This window comes from Triticum aestivum, chromosome 4A (assembly GCF_018294505.1).
Source record: "Triticum aestivum cultivar Chinese Spring chromosome 4A, IWGSC CS RefSeq v2.1, whole genome shotgun sequence".
NCBI classification, from domain to species: domain Eukaryota; kingdom Viridiplantae; phylum Streptophyta; class Magnoliopsida; order Poales; family Poaceae; genus Triticum; species Triticum aestivum.
In genome coordinates, this window is record NC_057803.1 from 744,705,874 (window position 1) to 744,728,198 (window position 22,325).

The window sequence follows — 22,325 nt, forward strand, 5'->3', positions numbered from 1 at the left end:
TCCAAACAGAGGTCCAAGCAATTGGGTCTAAACAAGGAGAAATTTCTGCTACTGTGGGCGATGTGGAAAAGGTGGTACTGGACCTGGGTAAACAGCTATCAGTAATAAGTAATGTCCTTCAAACTCTGGTGAAAACAACGCAATCAACACAACAGGCAAATCGCCCTTCTAGTTCTCAGGAAGTGCCCAAATCTCCTACACTAAATCAAGATCGCTCGCAAGAACAAGAAGCAGGATTGGAGCAGTTAAGGAAACAACTAGCAGCAGAGAAAGAAAGGTCTCAGCAGTTAGAAGATATTCAATTACAAAACCTACCACCAGTCAGAGTGAATGGAGCTGAAGGACCTCCTGGATTTGCAACTCAGGGACGACTGGAACAACATAGTGCAGTAGGTACTCCGGCTACAGCAAGACAGCAAGTCCACACTCCTGTATTCAACCAGTTCTATCAGCAGAACAGAGAAAGGCAGATGTGGCAGGGTTATCACAGAAATTATGAACAGGACATGCAAGCACAGTTCATGAGAGCATTGACAAAAGGTCCTAAAATGGAATTTCCCAAATTTTCAGGAGTAGATCCAGTGGGATGGATCAGACAATGCAACAAATATTTCCAGATGGCTGCTGCTCCAGAAGAGTATAAAGTATCATTAGCTCAACTATATATGGTGGATGAAGTTGATGTGTGGTTAAGAAGATCTGGGCTGCTCAAGAAACAACTTTCCTGGAAACAATTTGGGGCAGAAATAGTGAAGAGATTCTCATAACAGGGATCATATGATCTAACCGAAAATTCACTTCTTTGAAACAAGCAAACAACACAGTGTCTGCATATACAAAACAATTTGAGGACCTGATGGCAGAAGTCATGGAAGAAAACCCTGAATTAGGGGAAACTTGGTTCATAAGATGCTATGTCAATGGTCTCACGGATGGAATTAAATTTCAGTTGAGACCATTAAGAACTCAATCCTTGACTGATGCATACTGTTTAGCTAAAGAAATAGAACCCAATCATCCACCTATCAGTGCAATTCCCAAGAAAACAACCAGTACATTTGTCAATTATTATCAGAAAAATACTGGTGCCTTTCAGAACAAAACCAGCAGCAACACTGTGCCTGTGCAACAGAATAGTCCAGCAAAACAAACAGAGAATAACTCCAACACATTCACAAAACTGAGGAAAGTTGGAGAATGCTGGAGATGTGGAAACAAATGGACACATGGTCATAAGTGCAAGTTAATTCCCAATGTTCACTTGTTACAACCAGAGAGTGTAGAGCAAGAAGTTTTGGAAGAAGAAGTGTTGCAGCAGGAGCAGGAAGAAATTCCAGAAGAAGGGGACCAGGCAATGTTCATTACTGCTCATGCATTGGGCCAGCAAATAGCAATACCTACACCAACTGTAGTTATTCAAATAAAAGGAAAAAGGGCAGTTGCTTTATTGGATTCAGGCAGCAGTGCTTCATTTATAAGTGAAGAATTTGCTGTTAAAGCTAATTGTCACTTATTACCAGTGAAACCCAGACTTATTGCAGTAGCTGGAGGTGGCAAATTAACTTCCAAAGCTGTGGTGCCCAACTGTGAATTCCAGCTGGCCAAACACACATTGCAGTATAACTTCAGAGTGTTACCTTTGCCTGGATATGATGTAATTCTGGGATATGATTGGTTTACCCTCATGAGACCAGTAACTTTCAACATACCAGATAACACTTTTAGTTTTTCACTGCAAGGAAAAACAACAGTTACTGCAGCAATATTTAACACACCAGAAAAAGTTCAGGAAGTCCCAGCGGAGAAGATGAGCAAATTACTGGAAAAAGGAGCTGAGGCATTCTTACTGCAGGTGCATAATATCATTTTACAAGCTCCTGTGGGTTTTAAAACTCCCCCTCAAGTGCAGAAACTGTTATTAAAATATGCAGATCTCTTTGAAGAACCCAGATCCTTGCCTCCACATAGGGAGTGTGATCACACAATTCCTCTCATGCCTGGTATTGAACCGCCTCACTCCAGGCCATACAGAGTGCCTATGCATCAGAAGAAAGAAATGGAGGAACAGATCAAGAAATTATTGGCAGCACACTTCATCAGACATAGTCAAAGCCCCTATGCTGCTCCTGTGATATTAGTAAGGAAGAAAGACAACTCCATGAGATTGTGTACTGACTTTAGAAAACTGAATGCAGTGACAGTTAAGAACAAGTTTCCAATCCCTGTAATTGAGGATTTGCTGGATGAATTGAATGGAGCCAAGTACTTTTCCAAATTAGATTTGAGAGCAGGCTACCACCAGATAAGGATGAATCCAGAAGACATACATAAAACTGCATTCAGAACATTCATGGGTCACTTTGAGTATTTACTGATGCCCTTTGGGCTGTCTAATGCTCCTGCTACATTCCAGGCCCTTATGAACAAAATTTTTGGGCCCCACCTTAGGAAGTTTGTTCTAGTGTTCTTTGATGATATCCTCATCTATAGTAAAACACTAGAGGAACACATGCAACATATTGAGATTGTGTTAAAGCTTCTGAAGGAAAATCAATTATGTGCCAAGCTCTCTAAGTGTGTTTTTGCAGTGCCACAGGTGGAGTACTTAGGTCATATAATATCTGCTGAGGGAGTGGCAACTGACCCACAAAAGATCAAAGCTATTGCTGAATGGCCAATACTTGATAATGTAACTAAACCGAGAAGTTTTCTGGGCCTGGCTGGTTACTACAGGAGATTTATCAAAGATTATGGAGTGATCTGTCGACCTCTCCATGATTTGCTTAAGAAATGACAGTTCAAATGGATAAATGCACATAACACAGCATTTTCTCAGCTGCAGCAAGCACTGATATCTGCACCAGTTCTTGCTCTTCCTAATTTCTCTTTGCCTTTCACTCTGGAAACTGATGCCTCTGGCAAAGGGATTGGAGCAGTTTTGATGCAGCAAGGAAGGCCCCTGGCATACTATAGTTTATCCTTGTGCCCCAGAAATCAAGCTCTTTCCACTTATGAAAAAGAGGCATTGGCCATACCGGAAGCCCTTAAAAGATGGAGGCACTATTTACTTGGAAATGAGCTTCTAATTAAAACTGAACAACAATCCCTCAAATTTATTACTGATCAGAAAATAACTGAAGGTGTGCAACATAAATTGATGATGAAGTTACTGGAGTTCAATTTTAAAATCCAGTACAAGAAGGGCATTACAAACAAGGTTGCTGATGCATTGTCCAGACTCCTTCCCTCTTGCAGAGCAATATCCATGGCTACTCCTGTATGGGCACAGGAACTGATAGAAGGATATCACAAAGACCCAATTTCTAAAGGAATATTGGAGAAGTTGCTGTTACACCCTGAAAGCTGTTTGCCTGATTACACCATCATATCTGGTATCATAAGATACAAGGGAAAGATATTGGTTGGAAACTTTTCTAACTTAAGAAACAGATTGATTACTGCTCTGCACAGTTCTCCAATTGGGGGTCACTCTGGAACAAGGGCAACTTATCATAGAATTAAGAATATTTTCTATTGGCCTGGTATGAAAGCAGTTGTAGAATCATTCATTGCAGCCTGTCCCATTTGTCAAAGAGCCAAGCATGAAAATTGTTTGCAGCCTGGGTTGTTAGATCCCTTGCCAATAGCTGATATGGCATGGCAGCACATCACCATGGATTTCATAGAAGGGCTGCCAAATTCTAAAGGGAAGGAGGTAATACTTGTGGTAGTTGATAGATTCACTAAGTATGCACATTTTATACCATTACCACACCCTTATAATGTGATGAGTATAGCTCAAGCATTTATGGATAATATCATTAGATTGCATGGACCTCCCATGCTCATTATATCAGACAGGGACAGGATCTTCACTAGCAAGTTATGGAAGGACATTTTTGCTACCATGAAAAGTGAGTTGAGATACAGTACATCCTACCATCCACAAACAGATGGGCAAACAGAGAGAGTTAACCAGTGTGTGGAAACATACCTCAGATGTATGACCACTTCTCAGCCCAAGAAATGGTGTTCCTGGTTACCTTTAGCTGAGTTTTGGTACAACACCACCTATCACACTGCTTTGAAAATGTCTCCTTTCCAAGCCTTGTATGGTTTTCCTCCACCAATGATATCTGAGTTAGCCATTCCTGGTCCTGAAGAAGAGGAGGCTCAGAATTTCCTGGCTGCTAAACAGGATATGTTGGAACAATTAAAAGAAAACTTGCAGCAAGCTCAGAACATGATGAAGAAGTATGCTGACTTAAAGAGGAGTGAAAGAGTTTTTGAAGTAGGAGATATGGTGTATCGAAGATGGCACGCTACAGATTAGCAGCTTTTGGATTTAGAGGAGCACTGAAATTACAAAACAAGTACTATGGCCCTTTTCTGATCACACAAAAGATTGGCAAGTTGGCTTATAAACTACAGTTTCCTGCACATGTGCAGATTCATCCTATTTTTCATGTCAGTCAGTTGAAAAAGCACATTGGTGCTAAATCTATTCCTAGCCCAAACCTACCTATGGTAGCAGCTGATGGTACAATCAAAACAGGACCTGCAACGGTGCTTCAAGTCAGACAAGTACCGAGGCACAACCTGCCGGTTGTTCAGTGGTTCATTCAATGGGAAAATCTCTCTGCTGAAGAGGCTACATGGGAGGATGCGGATTTCATCAAGTACACATTTCCAGCCTTTTTCAGAGCAGTCACTGAAGAATGGCGGGCAAATCAACAAGCGCCGTGAGGACACGTCGTCTCTTTAGGAGGGAGCAATGTCAGGCACAAGAGGCAACGAGGTGTAGCTTGCCGACAATATCGTTTCAGTTAACGGACGGCCACGATGGATCCCCTGCGAGGGACTGATATCCACCGTTGGATTAACTTTACCAGCTGTCGCTGTAGCTTTTCACCTATAACAGCCGGGATGTGGCTGGGATCGGGCATGACTTTTCCCCAATTCTGAATCATGGGCTAGAACCCTAACACTCGAGCTCCATATACTCGCAATATACCTCCGATTTCGGCCTGAATTAGTTCTTCCCTTGCACAAATTTAGCCCAAACTAGTCCCTACAACCTCTCGGGCCTGACACACACACCAGTTTGTCAGATTGCCTCTCCAGTTCTTATTACAGTCACCAACTGTGTACCGTATGACTACATTGGAGACGATGGAACATTGCTAGTAACAGATTTGGAAAAGCGAGAGGTTATGGCTCCAGATGTGATATGCGGCGAGAGATGTTTCTTACTGCGTGCAGATAGCTCAACTGCCAGCCTGTGCTTGTTGAAACTATAAAAATAATTGGTTCTTAGGTAAGTACATTCATTTCAAAGCTGGCTGTTATATCAATGATGATTATTATATATTTGTTGATATGTGCATTAGCTATTTTCTTTGTGGATGCAAGGTTCATGGAAAGCATGGAGAGCCAACGATGGTGATGGACAGAAAGAAAAATATTTTTTTTACCATCTGGTTGTTTCTGTTTAGTCACACAATGTTGCCCTCTGCTACTTTACACTTCAATTATTCAGGTCATTACCCACTCTCAAAAATATTATCCTTGGTTTTTGCAATTGTCTGCACACATGCCAGTAGGTTTCTTTTTTCTTATCTCTGTTCCATGCAGTTGACTAATTTATCCTGTAATTTCCTACTCTAACAGGTTTTTCATCCATCATCACGTCCAGAAGCAATTCTTGTGCCCGGCTTTCATTTATTCGGGCCATTCCACACCCAAAAAACCAAAAAAAGGGAAATTGTTTCATAGTTTTTGCTCCTATTTTTCATTGTAAACCTGTTCATCTCCATACACACCTACTCTCTTCAGCCTAGTCACCCTCACCTTAGACAAGGAGAAGTCTGCCTTTAAGGTTCTTCTACTTGTTTCCCATAATTTATCTTTCCACACCCAAGATCTGTGCATCCACAAAACAAACAAAACTCCCTTCCCTTGGCATATACACCCAAAAAACAAACGCTGCAATCCGATGGAAGTGGCGTTAGCTAGCGCTGCCTTAAGCGTTAGCTTAAAATTGGCCGCATCTCCAGTCTTGAAGAAGCTCCAATCTAATGCTTCATCATATCTTGGAGTGGACATGGCACACGAACTCCATGAACTAGAGGCCACTATCTTGCCACAGCTGAAGTTGTTGACTGAAGCAGCAGACAAGGGAAATCACAGGCCCAGGTTGGACAATTGGCTTCGGGAACTCAAAGAAGCACTCTACCTGGCCAAAGAATTGCTCGATGAGAGTGATTACAACCGCCTCAAGCGCCAAGCAAAGGGGAAGGATTCCTTGCAAGCCAATGCCTCCTCCATCAGCAACACTCTTATGAAGCCTTTGCGTGTTGCATCGAGCAGGCTGTCCAATCTGAGTTCAGAGAACAGAAAGCTAATTCGCCATCTTAAGGAACTGAAGGCCACCCTCGCGAAAGCCAAGGACTTCCATCAACTGCTCTGTTTACCTGCTGGTTATAATGCAGAGAGCCCTGCCATACCATCAACTCATGTTCATGTGACCACATCAGTACCACCTTTCAAAGTGATTGGTCGTGATAATGATTGCGATCATACAATACATCTTACCAAAACGACTGCTACTACTGAGTCTAGTACAGCTATGTACTCCGGTTTGGCCATTGTTGGGGATGGAGGGATGGGAAAGTCCACCTTGGCACAACTTGTCTATAATGATGAGAGAGTAATAGAATGTTTTGATGTGAGGATGTGGGTAAGCATCTCACGCAAGCTTGATGTCCGCCGTCATACACGAGAGATCATCGAGTCTGCCTCAAAGGGGAAATGTCCAAGCATCAATAACCTTGATACTCTGCATCACAAGTTGATTGACATACTGCAAGAGTCAGGGAAATTCCTACTAGTGTTAGATGATGTTTGGTTTGAACCTGGCAGTGAGAAGGAATGGGACCAACTGTTGGCTCCTTTAGTTTCTCAAAATACAGGAAGTAAAGTTTTGGTAACTTCTCGACAAGATAGATTTCCAGCTGCTTTCTGCTGTGAGGTGTGCCCTCTGAAAAACATGAAAGATGATCACTTCTTGGCACTCTTCAAGCATCATGCATTTGCTGGACTAGAAATCATAAATCAACTATCGTGTGAAAGGCTTGAAGATTTTGCAGAGAAGATTGCTAAAAGGCTTGGACGATCTCCTTTGGCGGCCAAAGTTGTGGGTTCCCAGTTGAAAGGGAAAACAGATATATCTGCATGGAAGGATGCTCTGAATATAAAGAATGATAAATTAAGTGAGCCCATGAGAGCTCTGTTGTGGAGTTATGAGAAGTTAGATCCATGTCTACAGAGGTGCTTCCTATATTGCAGCTTGTTTCCAAAAGGCCACAAGTATGTCATTGATGAGTTAGTTTATCTTTGGATGGCAGAGGGCCTTGTTGAGTCGTGCAACAAAAACAAGAGAGTGGAAGATGTTGGGAGGGATTGCTTCAGTGAAATGATCTCTGTTTCGTTCTTTCAACCAGTTGATGAGAAACACACCGACACTTAGTATGCTATGCATGATCTCCTTCATGATCTGGCAGAATTACTCTCCAAAGAAGACTACTTCAGATTGGAACATGATAAGGTGACAGAAATACCATCAACGGTTCGACATCTATCTGTTCGTGTTGATAGTATGATCCAACACAAGCAAAGTATCTGCAAGCTACATCATTTGCGTACTATTATCTGCATATACCCCCTAATAGATGACGTGAGTGCCCTTTTTAGTCAGATACTACAAAATTTGAAGAAGTTGCGCATACTATGTTTGTCATCTTACAGCAGTAATAAATTGCCTGAATCTATTGGTGAGTTGAAGCACCTTCGTTATTTGAACACCAGTGAAACACTGATTTCGGAATTGCCAAGATCACTGTGTACTCTTTACCACTTGCAGTTACTTATGTCAAATAACAAAGTTGAGAGTTTGCCTGAGAAGCTTTGCAATTTAAGAAAGTTAAGGCATCTGCAATGTCCATACAAAGTACATCAAATTTATAACATTGGCAAGCTAACTTTGCTTCAACAATTGAACGAATTTTCTGTGCAAAAGAGAAAGGGATATGAGTTGCAAGAGCTGAGGGACATGAACGAGATTTGTGGCAGTTTAAGTGTGACAAATCTTGAGAATTTCACTGGGAAGGATCAAGCCTTAGAAGCGAAGCTACATCAGAAAAGTCATCTTGGCAGCTTGGGACTTTATTGGAATAACTCAAATGTTGAGGATAGTTTACATTTGGAGATTCTAGATGGCCTGATGCCACCACCTCAACTTCGAGACATCACAATTCATGGTTACCAATCTTCAGAATATCCAGGCTGGTTACTTGATGGTTCGTATTTTGAGTATTTGGAAGAATTAAGCTTTGTTCATTGCAGCACATTACAATGCCTACCATCCAATACTAAGCTATTTGTGAATTGCTCTAGTCTTGTACTCAGGGATGTGCCAAACCTGAAGACGTTACCTTGCCTTCCACAAGGCCTTGAAAGTTTAGTTATAGAAAAATGCCCACTGCTTATATTTATTTCCAATGATGAGCTGGAACATCATGATCAGAGAGAGAATAACATGAGGAAAGACCACTTGGCATCACAGCTTGGTTTAATCTGGGATGTGGGTTCAGTAGATATTAGTAGTGTAGTCTCATCGGAACATTCTTTTCTGAAGCAGTTGTTGATATTGATGCATGCTGATGTGTCACATGTTCAAAACCTTGAAAGTGCTCTAGAAAGAGGGGAAAATGAAGCATTGGTAAAGGAAGATATCATCCAGGCATGGATATACTGTCATGAGCAGAGGATGAGATTCGTGTATGGAATGAACACTAGGCTGCCGCTGGTTCTACCATCAGGATTTCGTCATCTGTTTCTTTCTTCATGCAGTATTACAGATGGAGCTTTAGCTTTATGCCTTGATGGCCTGGCTTCACTGGAATGTTTGGCCTTAGAAAAGGTTATGAAGAGGTCCTTCAGAAGACACTTCCTTCAGAAGAGGTCCTCCAACATTTGACAAAACTTGACTACTTGTCCATTGATTATTGCTGGTCTCTCAGGTCATTAGGAGGATTACGGGTTGTTACCTCTCTTTCAGTTGTTCGATTGAGGTCCTGCCCTTCTTTAGAGTTGGCATGCGGAGCAGAATGTTTGCCAGTATCTCTTGAGAGACTCAGTATAAAGAATTGTGTGCTTGCAGCTGATTTCCTCTGTACGGACTGGCCACACATGAATGATATTGAGATATGGAATTGCAGAAGCACCGCATGCTTGTCTCTTGGTAGTCTCACCTCTGTTAAATGGTTGTTACTGCAGCACTTGCCAGATTTATGTTCGCTCGAAGGATTGTCTTCCCTGCAACTTCACCGCCTAGAATTGAGTGATGTTCCGAAACTCGCTCCCGAGTGTATCTCACAGTTTCGAGCCCAAAACTCACTCCTTGTTAGTAGTCCTGTAATGTTAAAAAACATGCTCTCGGCTGAAGGTTTCAGAGTTCCATCATGTCTCACCCTTCAGAATTGCAAGGAAGAGTTCTTTTCATTTGAAGAATCAGCAAATTTCACATCAGTCAAGACCCTGACATTCTTTCATTGTCAAATGATTTCCCTACCAACAAACCTGATGTGCTTCTCCAATCTGAGGAATCTCAACATCACTGACTGCCTCAACATATCATCTTTACCAGATCTACCATCCTCCCTTCAGCACATATGCGTACTGTATTGTAGTGAGCTGTTGAAGGAGAGCTGCCGAGCACCTGATGGAGAAAGTTGGCCAAAGATTGCGCATATCCGCGGGAAGGATTTTGAATAAAGCTTGATTTGGATTCTCACCTACAAATAAACGGAAAGGTAAATTAGCTCCAGGCCGCCAACTTTATCTTTGTAACATATATGCATTTAATTATGTTTTTAAACTTTGAAATCCTCCATTTGCTTCAAAGTTCCCTTCATTGGCTGAATTTCAAATTAATAGGAGGTCCAAGATGTGTGCCCTCCAGCAGCAACCTGCTACGAGGTGGAGTTCCTCAGGCTGGCTCATCTTAACAGTTCAACTGATCAACTCTGTCTCTACTTCACCAGTCGGTGCTTTGGCCTGATCATCCTAATGAAGACTAACAATAACATCACCTCGGAATTTTCTCCTGCTTCTCTGATCCCCTGCGTCGTCGGTGCTTTGGCCTTACATTCCGAAGCTAGAAAGCGTGCTGCTTCAGGTCGTCAGGCATGGGCTGTACAATGTCTGAGCTGGTCTTCGTTAGGGGATGTTATTGTGAGTCTGCGGCGGCCCAGTTAGAGGATAAAAATGATCATGCCCTGCTTTGTTTAATTGTAAATATATGATGATGGTCTGGCAGTGCTAGTTATGTGATATGAGCACCAGTTTTACATATATGACTGTTTGCCATTCAAGCTATCTAATTATCATGAGTGAGCAGTATGCTGATGCGTGCACTTAGCTAGCTAGCAGATAGCTGTTTTCTGTTTTATGAAAAGCAAGTAGCCGTGCTCTCTTTTGCTGGTGTTGCAGCTAATCTTGGTGTGGTACCCCATGCGAGACATTAATTTGCCCTGACAATTAATTTGTGCTAACTCTATGAAGAAGACTGTAGCTAATCTCGAATTGCCACCGAAGAACTGAAGAATGAATACTCTGTTCTGTTGGAAGAAGAGGCGGACACACAGGGGGCATGCTCTGTTAAAGAAGGTACTAAGGTCATGCATGTTGTTGTCTATATAGCTTTCATTCTTCGTTTCAATTTTTTGATGTACTCTCTCCATCCCATAATATAAGAACGTTTTTCAAGTAAACATAGCTTGAAAAACATTGTTATATTAAGGGACGGAGGGAGTAGTATTTATCCAGAGTTTGTCATCGTGTCGCCTGTTGCGGTCTATCATGCATGAGTTGTTAGCCTAATTTGGGGGTGCTTCGTTACACATTCTGAAAGGATATATATATATGTGGCCTGACAATTTCCCTGACTTCCTTTGCAGCGACTGTGCTAGGACTATACTGTCCAATGGAGAGGTTGTTTCGTCGATCCAAAGAAAAAGGAGAAAGGGACCCAAATGCCGCTGATTTCCCTTTTGGTGTGGTGGCAAACTGCTCTACATCCTGATTGATATACCATTTTGATGGTATCTCAGTTTTAAACCGTGGCAGATCTCTTCACAAACATTTTTAGCGTGGTGAGCTTGAATATTTTTCAAATTGCAAATATGTTTTAAATTTGTTTATATTATTCCAAATTTGTGAATATTATTAGATTCACAAACATTTTAAAGATTCGTTAGTTTTTAATTTGTGAATACTTTTCAAATTCCCAAATATTTTTTGAAAATTCATGGACTTCTTCAAGTTCATGATTATTTAAAATACACAGAAACTTTTAAAATTGATGAATTTTATTCAATTCTTGAACATTTTTCAAATTCATTCTTATTATTTTCAAATTCTACACAATTTCTCAATCTTGACATTTTTTAGAGTTCATGACTATTATTTAAAGTTCCTGAATTTTTTAAAATTGATTAACATATTTTATGATGCACGATCTTTATAAATATTTCAAAAACAAATATTTGTCTTTTTCTCAAACCAGGAGGCTGTTGGTTTTCTTTATCGAGTCTCAGAGTACCGAACAGCAGGGGGAAAAAATCGAGCAGAGAGGAGTGAGTAAAATTTGTTTTGAGGGAAGGAGAGGAGTGAATGAACCAGCACATGAGAGGAGCACACCTAGCGTTAGTGGGCCGACCTAAACTACGCGATATAGCGTCCAAAGGAACATGAGCTCCCACCAAAGACCAAACAAGCCTAACTATCAAGCCATGTTTTACCGCGCTACAGGCGTGATGATTGATCTTCAAATCATTCAAAAATCAAGCCATGTTTTCCTAAAAAAAATATTAAGCCATGTGCTTCCTTCGGAGTTTGTTTGATTAGAGTGGCCCACTGCATGAAAAATTCTCTTTGATTACACCTCTTTGTCTGGTGAACAGCTCCTAAAGAAAACTGGTTTGCTGATTCTTTAAACTAGGCCGGATGATCATGAAGCAAAATACTTGGGTGCAGGCAACAATTTGATTGACAACATACATTCCCCAAGAGTCTAAAAGTCTGTTTATTTAGTGTTAGCCTTTGGCTGATAATTGCATAGCACATTATTTATAGGAGTAGCTCACTTGTGGGTGAGGGCCCACTGGTTTGCGATTAAGTGACAACAAGCAGCTTAACTACCGGCATATTTTTCATCGCAAAAGAAAAAAAAATACCACCATACTTATTTTTGCGCTTTTGCTCTGTTTCTTTTCATGATTTTTGGTTCAGTGTACTATGTTCCTTGTTTGTCTTTCTGGTTCACTCGCTACCATTACTTTTAGGTACTACCTAATGAACCTATGAGGTGCACCATTTGTGTCAAGAACACTAGAAAAATAAAACAACATCAGGAAAAACCACGGGGCAAACCGCATTACCAAAAGTAGAAAGACGTGGGTGTGCTAAATCGATCATAATATCAATTTGGTCCATGAGAAACCAGTAGAAGATAGATGAGACAATGTTTTGGCTACACGCGTTGCAGCACACGGGGGGCACAGCGGGAAGAACAACTACCAAGTTGTGTGGGCATTCCTTCCGATATCAGTCAGCTGGAAAGAGCAGGTAACCTTCATTATGGTTCTTCAGATTGATCCGACTCTTGTTGAGAACGCTCAGACTCTTCTCCAAAATGTGTCGGCTCTTCTTTGTTAAGTATAGATGTTACATTGTCATGTTCAGTTACTGTATGACTAAGTCAAGCTCCATTAGCAAGCCCACGTCGCATGATTAATGCACGATGGCAAAACTGTAACCTCCCTGTACTGACCCTATATGTAGTCGACACTCTGAAGAAATGAAAGACAAGCATCACAGTTCTATTCAGTTTACAAATTAACATGGTAGTATATCAGACTAGTTTGGATCCTCTACCTCTCCCATGGCCGGCGACGACGGCGCGGCCAGCGCCGCCACCCAACTAGGCCCTCTCGGCCACCTACCTACCTCCACTAACAAACCCGCCCCCTCCCAACTCCGTCCTCCCCGCCGCCGCCGCAACTCCCTCTCGGCCAACTGGGATCAGGCGGCATTCCTTCACGCGATGAACGCCTACACCAACACAAACGACAGCGGCTGGATCATGGATTCCGGGGCAACTGCACACATATCGGGCTCATCTGGTATGCTATCACATATCCAACCCATCTCTTCTCTTCCTCCTATCATTGTCAGAAATGGCTCTACTCTGGCTGTTTCACATCTTGGCAACTCTGTTTTTCACAATCTTCATATCTTCGTAACATTCTAGTCGCCCCCTCTCTTATCAAGAACTTAATCTCTGTGCGACAAGTCACTACTGACAACTCTGTATCTGTTGAATTTGACCCTCTTGGCCTCTCTGTGAAGGACCTGGCCACTCAGGTACTGATCGCGCGGCATAACAGCTTCGGCGACCTGTATCCATTCTCAAGCTTCGCCTCAGCTTCGTCTCGCGACTCCGCAGCCCGAGCCTTTGTCACGTCTGTCAACCTTTGGCATTGTCGGTTAGGACATCCTAATAGTCAACTTGTATCCAATTTACTTCAGCAATTTAGCATTCCCAGTAGCAAAGATCCTCATGAGCCAGCGCTCTGCGAAGCCTGCCAAAGAGGAAAGCATGTTAGGCTACCGTATTCCCCTTCCCTCACTTGTACTTCTGCTCCTTTTGAGCTTCTACATTGTGATATATGGACATCGCCTCTATTAAGCATCTCTGGTTACAAGTATTACCTCGTGATTGTTGATGACTTCACACACTTCATGTGGACTTTCCCTCTGCGAGCCAAGTCTGATGTGCACACTATCTTTGTGAACTTTCAGCGTTATGTGTCCACCCAACACTCCACTCCCATAAAGCTTATCCAATGCGATAATGGCGGCGAATTTGATAACACCCGCACCAGAGAATTCTACTTAACCCATGGCATCGCCCTTCGCTTCTCCTGCCCTTACAGCTCGCCACAGAATGGTAAAGCTGAGCGAGCCTTGCGAACTTTGAATGATATCGTCAAGACTCTACTCATTCAAGCTTCGATGCCCGGCGATTATTGGGTCGAAGCGCTTCGCACTGCGACTCTGCTTCTTAACATCCGACCTCACAAATCAGCCCCATCCACCACCCCATACTCCCTACTCTACAATTCACCACCACCATTTGACACCCTCATAGTTTTCAAGTGTCTTTGTTATCCCAATAATATCACAGCCACAGCCAAACACAAACTTGCTCCACGATCGCTTCCATGCGTCTTCCTCGGTTACCCTGACGAGCATCGTGGATATCGGTGCTTAGACCTGAACTCTGTCCGTGTTCTTATTTCCCGTCATGTCGTTTTCGACGAAACCTCTTTTCCATTTGCCAACCATCCTCACAAATTCACGCTTCCGCCACTGTCTGCTCCTCTAATTTCCCATCGCCCAACCTTTGTGCCCTCCTCATCCTCTTCTCCGACTACTGCACAATCACAACCCATTACCCAACCTTCTCCTCCACAACCCACCCCACTCACACCATCTGCCACACCATCCCCTGCAGCTTCTTCATGCACTGCTGCCTCCCCTGAAACCCCGGTACTACCAGCACGTGCCGTCCCTGTCCCTATTCCTGCCAACCCTCATAAGATGACCACACGCGCTAAACTGGGATTTGGTTTTCCTAAACGTCGTCTGAACCTCATGGCCACTACCAGCACAATCTCTCCCATCCCCAAAACTTATCGCTCTGCTTTTAGTGATCCACATTGGTCTGATGCCATGTGCTCTGAGTACGACGCTTTCATCCAAAATGACACCTGTGATCTTGGACCTCGACCACCCACAACCAACATTGTATCCGACAAATGGATATTCAGACACAAGTTTCATGCGGATGGCTCTCTTGCCCGCTACAAGGCTAGATGGGTCTGTCGCGGCTTCTCACAGCAACCTGACATAGATTATGACAAAACCTTCTCTCCAGTTGTCAAACCCAGCACCATACGCACTGTGCCCTCCATTGCTATTTCTTCCTCATGGCCAGTTCACCAACTCGACGTAAAGAATGCTTTTCTCCATGGCTCCTTAACTGAAACAGTTTACTGCCATCAACCCCAAGGCTTTGAAAACCCCTCTCTTCCTAACCATGTCTGTCTTCTCAAGAAGTCCTTGTATGGCCTTAAACAGGCCCCCACTAGTAGATAAAGGGGTTTTTGTCCCGGTTGGTAAGGCCCTTTAGTCCCGGTTTTTGAACAACCGGGACTAAAGGGTCGCGGCCACGTGGAGCTCCACCTTTAGTCCCGGCTAGTAACACCAACCGGGACTAAAGGAAATTTTACAAAAAAAATTTTGAATTTTTTTTAAATTTTTTTATTTTCAATTTTCTGGATTATTTTAACCTCTAATCTCTAATCACCACCCCTCATCACTGCTCAATTTATCCTCTAATCTCTAATCACCCCTCATCATTCCAATCATCTAACTTCCCGAACGGTCACCCATCCTCCCACTCCCCCAGCCTGAGCACGTTTAACTTCCGGGTTCTATTCTCCCTCGTTTCCAAGTCTGCACTTGTTGTTTTCCTAACAATAGTAAGATGTCAATCCTATTAACCCTCAGGAATTTTGCTTGAGCATGAAGTGACACATTTCACTGTTTGAGTTTGAAACTATTGTTTTAAAAAATAATAATTATTTAGTAACACAAATATTTCTTGAATAATTAGTTTGACCATTGTTTGACCAGATTTGACCAAAATTCAAAATAACTGAAATAATTATTTAGTAACATTAATATTCTAGAATAATTAGTTTGACCATTGTTTGACCACAGTTTGAATTTTTTTTGATTTTTTCCACTCTAGATCTTAAAAGCCCCGTAACTTTTTTTCTGTTAGGATTTTGAAAATGTTTAACGGGGTTCCCCCTGTTAAATCTGGATGTGCCTTTTCGACTAGATGATTTTTCATATAAAAAACTTTTTCATCCGAGTTAGTATGCAAAAGTTATGCCCATTTTACTAAATTCTAGAGAGATTTTGCAAACAAAGTTGAAATTCACATTTGCAAATTTTCCCAACAACTAGACCACATATCACATGGGAAACTTATTTTTTTATTTTTTTGACATTTTCATCATTTTCTTTTATTTTTTTTTAAAACTGAAAAGGCGATTGGGGGGGGGGGTGGAGTTTGAAAATGGGACCTTTAGTACCGGTTCGTGCCATGAACCGGTACTAATGCCTCAAACCCCATTAGTACCGGTTCGTGGCACGAACCGGGACTAAAGGTCTAACCCTTTAGTCCCGGTTGGTGCCATGAACCGGTACTAATGGGCATCGCACCCTTTAGTCCCGTGGCCCCTGGGCGCACGAACCGGGACTAATGCCCCCATTCGTCCCGGTTCTAGACTGAACCGGGACTAATGGGCTAACCCGGGGTGGACCAAAGCCCTCTTTTCTACTAGTGCCCCAGAGCTTGGTTTCATCGGTTTACCACTTTTATAAACTCTATTGGCTTCACTTCCTCCAAATCCGATAATTCACTCTTTGTATACCATTTTGCTAATGCCACTGCTTATCTTCTCTTATATGTAGATGATATTGTTCTCACCGCCTCCTCTGATGCATTTCTCACCTCCATCATTGCCTCTCTCAATTCTGAGTTTGCCATGACCGATCTAGGTCACCTCCATCATTTTCTAGGTATTTCCGTTAGCCGGTCTTCTACTGGCCTCTTTCTTTCTCAGCAATAATACATCACTGAGCTCCTTGACCGGGCAGGCATGACCAATTGCCAAACTGCATGCACCCCTGTCGACACTGGACCAAAGTTGGACTCCACAGGCCCTCCTGTTTTGGATCCCACCATGTATCGCAGTCTCGCCGGTGCATTACAATGTGCAACTCTTACACGTCCTGACATTGCTTATTCTGTCCAGCAGGCTTGCCTATATATGCATGACCCACGTGAACCTCACCTCAATCTTGTCAAGCGCATCCTGCGCTATCTTAAAGGAACTCTTCACCTTGGCCTCAACCTCAACAAATCCTCCCCAACTACATTGACAGCATACTCAGATGCCGACTAGGCTGGTTGCCCCGAAACCCGGCGTTCGACCTCAGGGTTTTGTGTGTATTTAGGTGACAACCTGATCTCCTGGTCTTCAAAACAGCAACACACTGTCTCGCGCTCATCAGCTGAAGCAGAGTATCGCGCAGTTGCCCATGTTGTTGCCGAGACGGTCTGGTTGACCTATCACCACTGCAACCATTGTGTATTGCGACAACGTTTCTGCCATGTACCTATCTGCTAACCCTGTGCAGCACAGACGGACAAAACACATCGAGATTGACCTGCATTTTGTCAGAGAACGAGTTCAGCTCCGTGAAGTTCGAGTGTTACATGTGCCAACCAGCTCGCAGTTTGCTGACATTTTCACAAAGGGTCTTCCTACAGCAGTGTTTCAAGACTTTCGTACCAGTCTCAGCATATCTGAAGATGTAGCTGACACTACGGGGGGATGTTAAATATAGATGTTACATTGTCATGTTCAGTTACTGTATGACTAAGTCAAGCTCCATTAGCAAACCCACGTCGCATGATTAATGCACGATGGCAAAACTGTAACCTCCCTGTACTGACCCTATATGTACTCGACACTCTGAAGAAATGAAAGACAAGCATCACAGTTCTATTCAGTTTACAAATTAACATTCTTTACAATACTTCGACTCTTCTCTGAAATGCTCCGGCTCTTCTTTGAATGCTGGAACTTTGGGACTTGTTCATAATGAATTGTGCAACACTTGTTGACCTGCTGTTTGGGGATGTCTGTCTCTCGTTCTCTTGCAACATAACATTGTTAGCTCGTACGATCTGCCTTTACTTCAACCTTGCCTCATAGCTCCGCTGGCTGCTACAACGCTGCTTCTCACTTCTTCATCTGTGTAAGACCACCACTATTCTCGTCTATTTTCCTCTACGAATCTGGCTGTAGGGTTCTGTTTATTATCTTCCTTATTGCAACTGGCTAATTTATCTCATGATTTCTCACTCCAACAGGTGTTCATCCATTGCTTATTCACGGGTTGTTTCTGCCTGCGATCCAGAAGCACTTTGATTGCTTGTCTATCATTTAATCAGGTCATTACCCGCTCTCAAAATATTATCCTTGGCTTTTGCCATTGTCTACAGACATGCCAGTAGGTTTCTTTTTTCTTTTCTCTGTTCCATGCAGTTGACTAATTTATCCTGTGATTTCCTACTCCAACAGTTTTTTCATCCATCTGTCACTTTATTCGGGCCATTCCACACCCAAAGAAAGGAAAAAAGAGAGGGGAAATTGTTTCACAAATTGTCTACTTGTTCATATCCATACACACCTAGAAACACGCCTACTCTTTTCAGCCTAGTGACCCTCACTTTAGACAAGGAGAAGACTACCTTCAGGGTTCTTTACTTGTTTCCATAATTTGTCTTTCCGCACCCAAGATCTGCGCATCCACAAAACAATCAAAACTCCCCTCCATAGGCATATACACCCAAAAAATAAACGCTGCAACCCAATGGAAGTGGCGTTGGCTAGTGCTGCATTAAGCGTTAGCTTAAAATTGGCGGCATCACCTGTCTTAAAGAAGCTCCTTGCTGATGCTTCAACGTACTCCCTCCGTCCGGAAATACTTGTCATCAAAATGAATAAAAGGGGATGTATCTAGATGTATTTTAGTTTTAGATACATCCCTTTTTGTCCATTTTGATGACAAGTTTTTCCGGACGGAGGGAGTACCTCGGAGTGGACATGGCCCATGAGCTCCATGAAATGACCACTATCTTGCCGCAGTTTGAGTTCTTGATTGAAGCAGCAAACAAGGGAAACCACAGGCCCAAGTTGGACAAATGGCTTCAGGAACTCAAAGAAGGCTTCTACATGGCTGAAGACCTGCTGGACGAGCATGAGTACATTCTCCTCAAGTGCAAAGCTAAGGGGAAGGATTCCATGCTGGCCAATGCCTCCACCATCAACAACACTTTTATGAAGCCTCTACGTTCTGTATCAAGCAGACTGTCCAATCTGAGCTATGAGAACAGAAAGCTAAATTGCCATCTGAAGGAGCTGAAGGTTACCCTTGCGAAAGCCAAGGACTTCCATCAATTGCTCTGCTTACCAGCTCGGTCTGGTTATAATGCAAAGAGCCCCGCCATACCATCAACTATTGTTCCCGAGACCACATCAATACCACCTCTGAAAGTGATTGGTCGTGACAAGGACTGCGACCACATAATACATCGACTTACCAAGACAACTGCTACTACTGAGTCTAGTACATCTATGTACTCGTGTTTGGCAATTGTAGGAGCAGGAGGCATGGGAAAGTCCACCTTGGCACAACATGTATTCAATGACAAGAGGGTAAAAGAATATTTTGATGTAATAATGTGGGTAAGCATCTCACGCAAACTTTATGTCCGGTCGTCATACACGGGAGATCATTGAGTCTGCCTCTCAGGGGGAATGCCCACATATTGATAACCTTGATACTCTGCAGTGCAAACTGACAAACATATTGCATGAGTTAGGGAAATTCCTGCTTGTGTTGGATGACGTTTGGTTTGAACCTGGCAGTGGGAGGGAATGGGAGCAACTGTTAGTTCCTCAATTTCCCAACAGATGGGAAGCAAAGTTCTGGTGACTTCTTGGCGGGGTACATTTCCCTCTGCACTTTGTTGTGAAGAAGTGTATCCTCTGGAAAACATGGAAGATGCTCAATTCCTGGCACTCTTCAAACACCATGCATTCTCTGGACCAGAAATCAAAATTCCGCAGGTGCGCGAAAGGCTGGAAGATTTTGCAGAGAAAATTGCTAAAAACCTTGGCCAATCTCCTTTGGCAGCAAAAGTAGTGGGCTCCTAGTTGAAAGGGAAAACTAATATGATTGAATGGAAGGATGCTCTAACTATGAAGATTGACAAACTAAGCGAGCCCATGAGTGCTCTTTTGTGGAGTTATGAGAAGTTAGATCCGTGTCTGGAGAGGTGCTTTCTATATTGCAGCTTGTTTCCAAAAGGCCACAAGTATTTAATTGATGAGTTGGTTCATCTTTGGATGGCAGAGGGCATTGTTGATTTGTGCAACCAAAATAAGAGAGTGGTAGATTTTGGGAGGGATTGCTTCAAGGAGATGATCTCTGTTTCGTTCTTTCAACAACTTTATGAGAGATACACTGGCACATACTTTGTTATGCATGATCTCCTTCATGATCTTGCAGAATCACTCTCCAAAGAAGACTACTTCAGATTGGAAGATGATAAAGTGACAGAAATACCATCCACTGTTTGGCATCTATTTGTTGGTGTTGTTAGTATGATGCAACACAAGCAAAGCATCTGCAAGCTACACCATTTACGCACTATTATCTTCTTAGACCCCCTAATGGATGATGTTGGTGACCTTTTTAATCAGATACTACAGAAATTGAAGAAGTTGCGTGTAGCCGTGTACTATATTTGTCATCTTACAACAGCAGTAAGTTGCCCGAATCTGTTGGTGAGTTGAAGCACCTTCGGTATTTGAACATCATCAGAACACTGACTTCTGAATTGCCAAGATCATTGTGTACTCTTTACCACTTGCTGTTACTTTTGTTAAATGATAAAGTTAAGAGTTTCCCTGAGAAATATGCAATTTAAGGAAGTTATGGCATGTTGAACGGCATGATTATAGAAACACGTCAGTCAAAAAGTTGTGGTAGATTAATGATTAGAAGAATTTTCTGCAAGCTAACTTTGCTTCAAGGATTAGAAGAATTTTCTGTGCAGAAGAAAGGGGGATATGAGTTGCAACAACTAAGGGACATGAATGAGATTTGTGGTAGATTAATTGTCACAAATCTTGAGAATGTTATTGGGAAGAATAAAGCCTTAGAATCGAAGTTGTATCAGAAAAGTTATCTTGGCAGCTTGCAACTCGCCCGGAGTTCCAAGAATAACACAAATGCAGAGGACAGTTTACATTTGGAGATTATAGAAGGCCTGATGCCACCGCCTCAACTATTGGGCCTTAAAATTCACGGTTACAATTCTTCTAAATATCCAGGCTGGTTACTCAATGCTTCATATTTGGAGAGTTTGGAACATTTAAGCTTTGTTAATTGCAGCATGTTACAAAGCCTACCATCCAATACTGAACTATTTGGGAATTTATCTTCACTTGTCCTCGACAATGTGCCAAACCTGAAGACATTACCTTGTCTTCCACTACGCCTTGAAAGATTAGAAGTAGAAAATTGCCCACTGCTTATATTTATTCCCAAAGATGAGCTGGAACATCATTACCTGGTACAGAATATCATGAGGACAGACCACCTCGCATCACAACTTGGTTTAATATGGGAGGTGGATTCAGGATCAAATATCAGGACTGTTCTCTCATCGGAACATTCATTTCTGAAGCAGCTAATGATATTGATTCATGCTGATGTGTGAAATGTTCAAAACCTTGAAAGTTCTCTAGAAACAGAGAAAGATGAAGTATTTTTAAAGGAGGTATCATCAAAACATGGACATATTGTCATGAGCAGAGGATGAGACTCGTGTATGAAAGGAGGATTAGGCTGCCGCTGGTTCCACCATCGGGACTTCGTGTACTTTTTCTTTCTTCATGCACTATTACAGATGAAGCTCTAGCTGTTTGCCTTGGTAGCTTGGGTTCACTGAAACATTTGTCCTTACAAAAAATAATGACTTTAACTACACTTCCTTCAGAAGAGGTCCTCCAACATTTGACCAAACTTAACCGCTTGATTGTCGAATATTGCTGGTGTCTCAGGTCATTAGGGGGTTTACGAGCTGCTACCTCACTTTCAGATGTTCGGTTGTGGTCCTGCCCTTCTTTAGAGTTGGCACATGGAGCAGAATGTTTACCATTATCTCTTGAGAGGCTTAGTATATGGTATGTAGCATTTCATAATATATATGCACTTGCTTTTTTTTATCATTCAAATACTCCATTTATTTCAAACTTTCATTCATTTGTTTACTTCAAATTAATGGCAGGCCTAAGATGTGTGATGTCCAGCAGCAGCATGTTACGAGATGCAGTGCCCAAGGCTGGCTCATCTTACAGTTCACCCGTGTCTCCTTCACCAGCCAGTGCTGACCCCCTAGGTCGGTCTCCTGCTTCACTGATTGCCTCACGCATTGCCCTCTTGCACTCCACCGCCTGCTGTCCTCTGGTGCCACTGTCACTTAC

The 22,325-nt window shown here is 42.5% G+C and overlaps 2 pseudogenes; both read left to right on the forward strand.

Annotated features, from left to right (window-relative positions):
• The first annotated feature begins 2,810 nt into the window (after nucleotides 1-2,810).
• LOC123088538 (putative disease resistance RPP13-like protein 1) lies at nucleotides 2,811-9,867 on the forward strand (annotated as a pseudogene).
• Nucleotides 9,868-13,003: 3,136 nt separating this feature from the next.
• Nucleotides 13,004-21,559, forward strand: LOC123084539 (putative disease resistance protein At3g14460; annotated as a pseudogene).
• Nucleotides 21,560-22,325: the final 766 nt, after the last annotated feature.